The sequence below is a fragment of the Nymphaea colorata genome, chromosome 7 (genome assembly GCF_008831285.2).
Source record: "Nymphaea colorata isolate Beijing-Zhang1983 chromosome 7, ASM883128v2, whole genome shotgun sequence".
In the NCBI taxonomy this organism is placed as follows: domain Eukaryota; kingdom Viridiplantae; phylum Streptophyta; class Magnoliopsida; order Nymphaeales; family Nymphaeaceae; genus Nymphaea; species Nymphaea colorata.
In genome coordinates, this window is record NC_045144.1 from 3,593,934 (window position 1) to 3,604,443 (window position 10,510).

The window sequence follows — 10,510 nt, forward strand, 5'->3', positions numbered from 1 at the left end:
TCATACCATCACACCCTCAAAAGAAAATCTCATTGTCTTAAATTTGGGATGTAAGCTAGTTTATTTTCCTATAGGTTTCAATAGACGGTGGATTTGCTATGATCCATGCTGATTCCAAACAATTCAAATTCATGTGAAGAATACCATATATGAAATTCTAAAGATTTCAACGTTAAAGACTTAGGTTTGGAATTTTAGGTCGTTGGTTTTAGAGTAAAAGATTGAGAGAAAATAAGGGGAAAAAAAAGTGTTTTCAGTACTATTCTCAACAACTCCTTGGGACCAAAAAGGAAAATATATCAAGCAAATATACGAATAGAGGAGAGAGATGACACCAAGGAGGACAAAATGAGAGGCAAAGAGAGCGAGGGAGAAAGGCATAGAAATCATTTTCAAAAATTAACATCATAGAAAAGGAAGAAAAGTCAATCCATGAAACAGGGGTGAGAAAAAGTGATCTCAATAGGATTGACGTTTGTTCCACTCTCTTTAAGAATAGGAGATTCATACATCCATGATGACATTTATTGGTGATTATTTGAGCAACTCATCCTTAGAAACACAAATGCAAGGGCAGAGCCAGAAATTTTTAGCCATGAAGCACTAAATATATGGTTAACAAATTTTCAATTGACCATGGGGTAATGGCTTGGATTTCGTGGGGCTACTCCATATAATTGGACACAAATACACCTAAGTATCAATGCTAAATTAACATTTCAAAGAGAGACACCCCACGGAGACTACACCTCCATTTGCCTTGCACCAATGACGTGTATCAGAGCATATCAAAGAATATTTAGACTAGGGTTCAAGGCATATGGCCTAGGGTTCAGGCTTTCACATATTGGATTTGTGTTTAAGGTCTCCAGTATTAGGAGTACTATTTATAGTTTATAGTTTTAGGGGTTTTATACATTCAAGGCAAGAGGACTAATGTTTTAGGGCTCTAGGGTTGTAAGTTTTAGGGTCCAAAGATTTAAGGTTTAGAATTTGAGGGTTTCAAAATTTTAAGGCATAAGGTTTAGGGTTTTAGGGGTCTAGGTTGTAACATTCAAGGTTTAAAGGTTTAGAGTTATCATTTTAGGGCTTATGGTTATATAGAGTATAAGAGTTAGGGTTTAGAGTTTTAGAGTTTTGGTCATTAGCATTTTGGGGTTTGGGTTTTAAGGTTTAAGGTCATGGTTTGGTGTTTAGAGGTTAAGATTTAGTGATCAAGGTTTAGGTTTTAGGGCTTCTAGTTTAGTGTTTAGAATTTAGGGTTTTTAAAGTTTAAGGTTTATACTTTAGGTTTTAAGGTTTAGGAGTTTAAAGTTTAGGGTTTAGGGTCATAGCCTTTTAGGGTTAATGATTTAATGATTTAGCGTTTTAGGGACTACGTTTATGGTTTTAGGTTTAGAGTTTTAAGGTTTAGAGTTTAGTGGTAGAGTTTTAAGGTTTTAGGGGTTTTAGGGTATAGGATTACAAGGTTTGAAGTTTTGACACTTAGGGTTTGGGGTTGACTCTATTGGTGCTTTAGACTTTTGGGGTTTCACATTCCAAGCTTAGTGTTTGTGATTTGGGGTTTGAGACTTTAGGGTTATAGATTTTGTGCTATTGGTTTTAAGGCTTATGGTTTTAGGGTTTAAGGTTTTGGTTAAATATAAGAGGAAGCAAAACACTGCCAGAATCTTAGACTCAATTCTACTTAAAAACTCAAACTTCAAATGTTTACAAAAATACATTAGATATGAAAAAACGAAAGGACTAACCACAAAAAGGATGAATTGCATCCGATCAGGGAAGAAAGAAGAAAACAAAGAAATACTGCCAAACAATGTTGTAAAAAGCATATCATAAGTCATATTGACCTGGCTTTAAGATAAGTTGTATTGTAAAATATCATAACATATCGTAACTGTATCGTTTTTTTTTAATAAATCAAAAAAATATTAAAAAATTCATAAAAAATAAATAAAAAACAAGAATAATATGTTATTCAATAAACCATAAGGTCCACAAGTCTGAGATAGCACATCAAAAAACAAGTTTTAAATGTTATACTATTCATATAAGTCATATCATAAGCACTCTCAACTCTCGCTTATAATCTTCATCATATTCATTCTTATCCTCATCTCCATCTTCTTCTTCATTTTCATCTTTATGATTTAAAAAAACTTCTTTCCTCCCAACGAAAATCAACCACCCACACACAAATTCATGGATTAATTGATGATTCCATTTTCCAAATCGATGATTTGACGATGAAAAATCAATAATTTCCCTCCACGACAACACAATCTCTAGGTTAAAAATGAAGAAGGGCCAAGTTTTTATAAAAAAAACTCAAAAACTAAGGTTCCAACCCCCATTTTTTAAAATCAACTCGTATCAAAGATACAAGGCGTGTATCGTATCGTATTTTGTAAAAGATACGTATCGTATTGTACGTATCGATCCCGTATCGTACAACACTGCTGCCAAAAAACCCACCGGGAGGAACTAATCAATGCAAAGAATTTAACAACTTGAGGGCAAGAGCTTCTTGCTCTACTAAGGAAATCGTATCCACTTTAGCGTTCAACTCCTTGATTTTCTTATATCGGGACCATCACATGTAACTTCACCTTCATCATAACTCTCACTACCGAAGTACACTTTTGATCCCCTCGTTAGTTGGTTCAAATGATTGTTGACTTCACCATCAGGGTTCGCAGCCTCATCTTCATCATCAATTTCACTAGCCAACTTTTTCTTGTACTTCATCTTATCTAGGATTCCCCATTCACACAGACGTTTCAGAAGCACCTTATCCTCCTGATCCCAGACCTTCATCTCTTCTCTCAGCTTCAGGTATCGCTCCCTAACTTCTCGACCAGCAATTTGCCCCAAATGAAAACAAAAGGAGATTCAGAAATGATAAAATGAAGCAACAAACCAAAACAAAATTACACATAAAGCATGACAAATGAGTACCTTTTTCAGGTTCAATAACACTATCCTCAATTACTGCATTTGCATATGCAGCAGCAAGAGGAGGCAAAGCATTCCCCTCTTCATCAAATGCAAACTTCAAACCTGCTGGACGATCAACATTCATTTTCAGCTTCTTCTTAAAAATTCTTGTTGCCAAACTACAAGGAAAAGGTAAAATCTTTTCAAAGGGGTTTCCATTTCATACACAAACAATTCACACTAAATTACGAAAAGATACCACAGTAAGTGTCGTCATTTGGTCCAGCTTCAATCAATGAATTTCTTGGCAAAAGGATATCATCAAATTCTCTCTCTCCACCATCTCCTTTTTCTATCTTCGTTTCCAGGGTTTCACTGGCATGACCATTTTCTCCACCTTGAAGCTTCTTGTTCAGGAATCTACATTTTGGGGCCATAGGCAAACCATAGGAGATGGAAAATTCTAATATCGGCAAGCTGTTCCAATCGAACTCAAGCCCACTGGCCTGCCACTTTAGGGACTTCAGGTACGTGATGAAGGCCCTTTCAGCTAGCCACCGCAGTTCTGGATAATGAACAAGCAATGCAGCCAGGGCTCCAGAAATTGATTGGATTTTCTTATTGTTTGCCTAAGATAAAAAACAGCTGTCATTTGCCTCAAAATCAATCATTAAAATTTATATAATGGTTCCTCCAGAAGTGAAGTTTACCTTCCACCACTGAACTGGGATCTTTGCTTCCTGTAAATTTATTATGACTTGCTTCTCTGAAGGCATCAGGAACAGAAGGGATCTTCCTCCAGACGAATCAAGCAGTGCGACCAACCCGATGTATGTAAGCTGCTACATCTTCAGGGCAATCTACCTATGAAAATCAAATAAATCAACACAAAGATAAATGTGAAAGGCTATGAAGAAGCCAATTACCTGCACGACCCATTCAACTGCAGGGAAATCAAGACCTCTTGATGCTACATCTGTTGACAAAAGAACCAAGCCTCTCTCCTCACAATACTGGAAAAATATTGCCATTCATCCGACCATGAAGACACTTCAAAGGAATGCCAGGACGCAGTTTCTTAAAAGCTTCATAAACAAATTTCACCTATATTGATTGGCAAAAAAAGGAAATATCGTCAATGGATTTCAAACCTAAGCCTTTGCAAAACATAGCTAAATCCACAAAAGAAACAGAACCTGATCAGGTTTTAAAGAAGTGAAATTACATGGATGTGAGAGAAAAAGAAAACCAAACAAAAAGGGCAGCTCATACGCATGTCCATGACTGTGCAATTACCTCAACGGTCAAGGAAGAACCTGAGTACCAACTGGTAAGGAACACAATGTTGTAAAAAGTGTATCGTAACCCATATTGGTCAGTCCAATACACTGTATCTTAAATTATCGTAAACACATTGTAATTTTTTTATTCAAAAATCAGAAAAATAAGAAAAATAAGGAAAAAGAAAAAATTATGGCTGATCCTATTATGTGCCAAAAAAGTCTAAGCAATTAAGTGCGTCGATGTGAACCGATGGTCAATGATGTGTGAGCATCAAGGCAAAAAATGTCAAATATATAATATTTATAAAAATAATTTCAAAAGTGAAAATCAACAATCAAACAATAACAAGCAAGTAAACAACCAATGTAGAGTATGGCTTGCATGCGCTTCATAATATTTTCCACACATGTCTCTGTATAAGGGATGGGAGTCGACATTGAAGCACAGGAACTAACATCACACATAAATCTAATCCTCAAAAGAAACAACGATGCTAATTTCGTATGGGAGTTTTGTCCTGCTATTAAGCACAATTTACAAATTTACAGAAACAAAAAGAATATCTTTGGAATGGATGAGGATAAAATGCTTACAATGAAATAAGGATTGGTATGACAGATCTCACCAGATACAGTAAATCTATTAACAGGGGCAGAGACAAGGGGGCCATAGCCTCCCCTCAGCTTTTACCCCAAAAAAAAAATTGTACATATAATGTTCAAAAAAAAATCTTTTATCCTATATAAAAATTTTGAAAAATCCTATTTCAGCCTACATTAATTTTTTTGAAATTATAGTTCGGTCCCTAATAAAAAATCCCTAGTTCTGCCTGTCTATTAAGCCAAAGATTGTATTTCAATGTTGGTAGCTGAGGTATGCTCGTAGAAAGGATAAGACATGAGATTCATAGGAATACCTTGGGAACGCTAACGGTTGGATATTTAGACGTTTAGGCAAACTTTAGAAGTGATAGTATCATGGTACCATTCATATTAATTCATATTAAGAAATTGTTAAGCACCATATCAATTTGAAGTCCTACTAATGGTATCAACTATCAATATCATGCAATGAGGACTGAAATTATAGCGAGTGCAAATAAAGAATAGTGAAGAACTAGGGATCAGGCACAAAACATAATATGAGTGAAGGTTATAAAAATAATATAAAAGTAAAACATTTAAAGAAAAATGTTAAAAACAACGCACTGCACATCAACCTGAAGTGTGCACATCACAAGGTTGACGCACACACATCACCCTCCACTTTTGGTGCATTTAAGAGGGTGATGAGATGCGTGCAGATCTAATAACACGGAGTCTAAGCACCCATAAAGTACTGTAACATACTTTTTTAAAGAATGCAAATAGTCATTCAGATAATGCCAAAAAGAGATTCATAGTCAAGGCTTATTGGAGAATCTAGTCAACCTAACATAGGTAACAATGTTTATATTAAGTTTAAAGCATGTTACAATACTTTTCAGGTGCTTAGAACCATAGTCACAAATAACGTCTCGGAGTTTTAAACAGCATGGTTTTTTCTCGGGTATAATACAACGAGCTTGAAAAAAACGTGAAAAATATGGTAAATTTTTTAAAATTAAAAAAAAAACTAAAATGGGGAAAAAATAAAAAGTGAGGAACTAATAACACAAACATCAAAAGATAAGTAGATTTGCAACAAATAAAAATAGAAAATGAAAAAAAACCGTTTGGCTTTGACATTAAAAAAACTGAAAAAATGAAAAAAGTGCAAAAAAGGTGAAAAACACGTTAAAAATGTGTTTTTTTCGTTTTTAATGTTTTTTTTCAAAAAAATGTGTTTTTCTTTATTTCTAAACAGTCAGTTAATTTATCGCATCTTTTTTTTTTTAAAAAAAAGTGTTTTGTGTGACTATGCTTAGAACTGCTTGACATAAACTGTGTAGCAGCCATTAATAATCCCAATATACATTCACAAATTCAATACGATTAGTAGAATTCCAGGGAATACGAGTCTCATTATGTTTGCTCAATCCTACAGACTATGGGATACATGTTATCTGCTCACAAATACTTTTAAAAGTCAAATTGACAGTTCAACATCATATTACTTAAATGAAAAAATCAGAAAAAATATAGAAAAACAGACAAAATATGGATGATTCCATGCAACAAAATTATATTTGACCCGCAGCATACAGTAAGGGGTGTATCCCCCTATATCATATGATATTAGCTCTATATCGTATGATTCATACGATGCATATAGGATATACCACCTATTCATGATATGGGTGGTGTATGAGTCCCATTATGTGTTCCTCAATCCTACAGATTGATACATGTTATCTTCTCAGAAATACTTTTAAAAGCCAAATTGACAGCACTCCAAGGAACCACAACTGACTCAGGTCACGTTGAAATGCATTCAAGCTACATTAAAACTTGATACTTCAACAATAGAATGGATGGCCATTCTATTAGACATGATCTAGTCATCTAACCTAGCATCTTACATGCTCTAGTCCCATCCAACTGGCACCAATTTACCTAACCAACCACTACATAGAAAAATCCAACATTACCTGCTTACATGTTGAAAGGAACACAAGTATCTTTGCATTAAGATGTGATTTGATAAAACTCCAGAGCATATCCATTTTTTTATCAAGTGGAACAATCATTGAACGTTGCATTAGACGCTCGGGTGTAGCAGTCACAGACTCCTCATGCACTGACAAGCGCTCTGGGTCCTTCAGACTCAGCCTACCAAGATCCTGAACTGACTTCGTATGAGTAGCAGAGAAAAGCAAAGTCTGGCGCTGCTGTGGTAGTTGTGAAATGATTGCATTTAAATCTTTCTTGAATGTCAAATCGAGAATTCGGTCTGCCTCATCAAGAACCAAAATCTGTTTTCCCACGAAAGAGAAAAAAAAAATTAATGAGGATCAGTAAGATCAAGTACCCAAAAGGATTGAGTCCTTACTTGCAGCTGGGAGCAATCAAAATTTGGGGTTTCATCCATGTGTTGAAGAAGTCGACCAGGAGTGCAGACCAATATATTTATACCATTCACACGTTCCTTCTCTATATCAACACTTTTGGAACCACCAATCAGACGACCTGCACTAAAACCATGGTATTTTCCAACCATTTCCAATACTTTAAAAAGTTGTGATGCCAATTCTCTTGTTGGAGACAATATAATACATCCAACTCCATCTTCTGGGCCCCATCTTGCTCTATATAATTTCTCTAGAACCTGAAACCGTGAACAATAAATATCTGAACATGAAACTTGCATCAAAGGACTTCAATGTATTGTATCCCTGACCAAATATTAATAGCCGCACCTGAAGATATATTGCTCTTTAGTCTGCATAGAGAGAGGGAGAGAGAGAGAGAGGGGAGAGGGAGAGAGAGACTCACTGGGATAATGAAAGCCAGAGATTTTCCAGAGCCAGTCTTGGCGGCTCCAAGGACATCCCTCCCACAAAGTGAATGAGGGAGAGTAGCCCTTTGAACAATGTTATCACTGGCGTAGCATATCGGTCGGGCCGACCTATACGCCGTATCGTAACGTATCGTAAATGTATCATAACATATCGTAAAATTAATTTTTTAATTTTTAAAAAATATTAAAAAAATATAAAAAGTTCCAAAAAATAATAAAAATTCCAAAATAAATCCGAAAAAACAAGTAAAAATCAAGAAAAATGTATTTAAAGGAACATTCATCATTCATGTATATGATTATGAAGTATGAACTATGAAGTATGAACAACACATTCCAAAATAAGAAATCGGACATTCAAAATAACATAATAAGCAGCTGAAGAGAATTCGATTACATCACAATTCATAAGTTCAAAAGTGAAAACATATAGTTATCAATCATGATTCATTCAAGTTTCAACAACAATCCTCGTCAATCGTCATTTCCATCATCATCTTCATGATCATCTTCATTTTCTTCATTAAGTGCTTCTATCCCCTTTGTTGGGAATGGAATGTCACCAACATTCCGTTGCTCTCCAGCCTCTCCTTCTTCAATAATCTATGCTACTCCTTCAAGGTTCAAAAAATCAAGATCGTCCTCAAGGTCATCAAGTATTACATATTGGTGTTAGAAACCAAAAAACCCTCTTTCTCCAAGCTTCCCACCGTCCCGAGACTCCCCACAACAAGAAATAAAGCTTCTTCACCAGAAAATCTTGACGCAAATGGAGAAAATCTCTCTCTCTCACGTCTCTTGCAGTGTTTAGAAACAATAGAAGAGAGAAAGAGGAGCGTAGGTTTTAAAAAAAGACGCAAAAAAGAGGCCGTCGGGCCCCATTTTCATTTTAACCCCGTATCGTACGATACGGGCGATACGCGTGCAATACGCACGCGTATCGTGCGTAATACCTGTATCGTATCGTTTTTGTTGATATGGACGATACGTATCGTACGATACGCGTCCGTATCGTACGATACAGATAACATTGCCTTTGAATGTCACTCAGGACAGTGAACTTGTCCTGTAAGCTATCCTAGGTTCTCTGGGATAAGGGCAATTGATCAAACTGGGTGCAACCCACATAGGGTGAAAAGGAGCCATTGTCCATCTGGCCCACAGGGCCATCTTCAGGAACACCAGAAATGGAGAGAGGATTGGTCCCTGAATCAGGTTTCCCTGACTCGATCCACAACTCAAGTAGTTTGATCTCATCTGCCTCCTCGTTTACATCCGCCTGTTTCTTCCTCGGTTTCTGCTTCCTGATTATCAGTACTTCGTCCTGTTCTGGTCTAAAGCAGCAGTTAGTCAAAGCACATGATGAGGAATTAGAATGATTCCTTTTCTGTCTAATCTCCCAGTTAAAAAATGCTTATGGAAAAGCAAAAGGATGAAGGAGAACGACCGGTTAAGAATCCAATATGACTATTGTAACAATATATTTTCAAGACAGATTATTAGAATGAAGCATCATTTTGCAGGGACACATTGTGATGTGGCTCCATGCACTGGAAAACCAGAAAAGCCTTTGCCATCATTTGTATGTCAGCAATGTCTAGATATGATTAATGTTTTACATCAAAAGAAGGTAGAAAAACAAATTGAAGAGGTCAGGCATGTATGGAGGCACAGGATGGGCGAGTGATAGATTGGGGTGGCATGGTATTAACATCTATCAATAAACCAATTACGTAAGTGGCATGCTTTCTCATATCATTTGTCATCTGTAATCTGCTGTAAATATAATCTGTATAGTAGCATAAGGGTCTTAGCTTTTCTAATTGAAAATATTGCAATATGATAGAATTCTCTAAAGAAAATAACATATACATCATTCTGACCAGTTAGATTTAATTTTAAATAGCTCTTATGGTCCGAGAAAAGCTATATAGGTCCATAGGAATACTTTAATTTATGCTCTATGTTTTCTTGTATAATTAGAAACAGCATGTAAGAAAACTTCTCCACATTAAAGAAAAGCAGAGTCAGAGAAAGGGAATGATGTTGGCTATCGCACAAAAAAAAGTGAAGGCATAGAAATTCCAATGCACAAAGTTTCTAAGCCATAGATTTTCTAAATTCTAACTTCTGCACACATATGCAAATCGACTGAAAAATCGACATGTGCGAATCGACTGAAAAAAAGGCAGAAATTAGGAAACTACACGTCCTGTACAGTATTGCTTACCTCCAAAAATCCAACGCAAATCTGCAAATCGACTGAAAAAACCAACGCAAATCCTACCTGAGCAGGCGTAGAAAAAGGTCGGACAGTCAGAGGTTTTCTGGGTGCAGACAATGTACCCAGCAGTCGGAGGTTTGCTGTGGATGCCGCTCCACAGAAGCCGCCAAAAAAGAGACACCGGGGTGCTCCGCCGGTCAGTTTGCAGGTCGGGAACCTCGTCGGAGGTTGGAAATGGTTTGGGTTTTGAGTTTTCCTCAATTTTGAAAACCATAAACCCTAATAAATCGAAGATGCGTCGACTCGCTTTTCCCCCTTTGTCGCTGAAATGCTCAAACTTTTTTACGTATTATTCATTCTTTTCCAAATCTACCTTTAAAAATTTTTAAAAATTACAATCAATGCCACCACTTAAAAAAAAAATCCCTTTTTAAAAAAACACGAGAAAAACGTCTCTTGTCACGTTTTTTTGGTGTTACACTCAGTACATTTTTTCGCTTTTTTTTTTTAATAACGTGAGAGTACCGGGTACGATGAGGCGATGGCGTAAAGAGAGTTTTTAATACATGTCATTTAGAAATTGCGAGAGACCAGAAGTTCCATCCTTTTTCTTTCTTACTTTTTTTT

The 10,510-nt window shown here is 36.1% G+C and overlaps 1 pseudogene; it reads right to left on the bottom strand.

The window, feature by feature from the left end:
* Window positions 1-2,460: 2,460 nt before the first annotated feature.
* Window positions 2,461-10,157, bottom strand: LOC116257659 (DEAD-box ATP-dependent RNA helicase 32-like; annotated as a pseudogene).
* Between the last annotated feature and the right edge of the window lie 353 nt (window positions 10,158-10,510).